Source organism: Nicotiana sylvestris, chromosome 10 (assembly GCF_000393655.2).
Source record: "Nicotiana sylvestris chromosome 10, ASM39365v2, whole genome shotgun sequence".
NCBI classification, from domain to species: Eukaryota; Viridiplantae; Streptophyta; class Magnoliopsida; order Solanales; family Solanaceae; genus Nicotiana; species Nicotiana sylvestris.
In genome coordinates this window covers 54,366,147-54,367,815 of record NC_091066.1, presented here as the reverse complement: position 1 = coordinate 54,367,815, position 1,669 = coordinate 54,366,147, and positions in this window count along the sequence as shown.

The window sequence follows — 1,669 nt, the reverse complement described above, 5'->3', positions numbered from 1 at the left end:
CCTATATGGTCTATTTTGATTCAAAATACGATCTGTTATATAACATGCCTATAGGATCTGCTTTGGTTTAAAATTAATTCTGCATGTTTTACTTTCACACAATTAGAAACCATGTCTATAGGATCTAAATGGCTTTAATAATAGAGATCACGCCTATAGGGTTAATATCGGCTTTATAATTAGGTATCATGCCTATAGGGTGTAAAGTAATTGAAGCTCAGTTTTCATTACATCATGTATTCAAATTGGTCTCTCTAGAAATCATAACTATAAGTCCAAAGTCAGCTTTTATTACTTAGATACCATGCCTGTAGGAATTAATATCAGCTATAATAGAAATCATGCTTATAGAACTTAAAACCAGTTTAGTTGGAGAAGCAGTTTAATTCACGTTGTTTATTCTGAATTGGATTAGTCAATCAATCTATCGCTTCTATAATAAGTTTTCAAACACTGCCATAATTAATACAGTTAGAAAGCATGTCTATAGGATCACAAGCTGTCCGTTTAAAATTGATCACTATTTTACAGCATTCCTAACCAATATAGATATCTTGCTCATAAGACATCACTACTACGCTTAGGCAAGCCTTAGGTAATAATTTGAACAAAAATTGAAATGCCTTTGTTTAATTATCACCCGTTACAACCAGCAGACAGGCCTGATTCGGACTTCTTATCTGAGTCATGTAATAAATTTGGTTCTGATTCAACAACTTAAACACCATGCTTTAGTATTTAAAATCCAGACCTTGAATGTGTATAAGTCATGTTGTCTATGTGCATTATTTGTGAAGGTATAACTGAGCCTTCTATCTGCCTACCTGTTTTCCCCTAATTGCAGTCTTACATATTTTGTATGGCGCTTTAGTATTTTTACCTTTAAACCTCAGGTCAGCCTAGAAACTCCTTCTTTTAGGAATAGGAGTCCTAAAATTCCTCCAGGACTAATAGGAAGGGACGGGTAGCAGCATGCAATAAGAGTCGAGACAAATCATCGCTCTAATTACCTTTATATGGTAGGAAAGGGTAGATATGGATATGATAACCGATGCATTAATACCACTTGTAGCCCCTCTTTTGAGGAGTGTCATATCGAGTATTGCATTGATGTGATCCATATTATAAACCAACCTAGGACCCCCTCCCTTTTACATTCCCAAGTATGTTTAAATTATAATTCTTTTCATAATCTTGCCTCTTTTTATTAGCTATTTTCTTACACATGTGTATGCCAACTTAAAATCCCTTACTATTTGAGCCAATACTTGCCTATTTTCTAATTGTACAAATTCATAAAAACTGTCTAGCCGGGAAACACACTAGTGGATCCTGAGGGGTGCCTAACACATTCCCCTTGGGATAATTTCAAGCCCTTACCCTATCTCCGGTTACCAAACATAGTTAGAAATGAACCCTATAGGTGTCTTAATGCACCTTAAATCATTAGGTGACGACTCTTCAAATGCAAACTCTGCTCCCAAAAGGAATGAGTTGTCCCAACCAAGTGTCATAAACCCGATTTTTCGATGCGAAGAGGAAAAAAGGGGGTGCGACAGCATGCCGACTCTGCTGGGGATTTTTAGGCTTTTACCATTTCAGATTGTTCTTATAAATTTGTACCTCCCTATGTGCAATTACTTGTTAATTTCTTCAAGCATTTAATTTC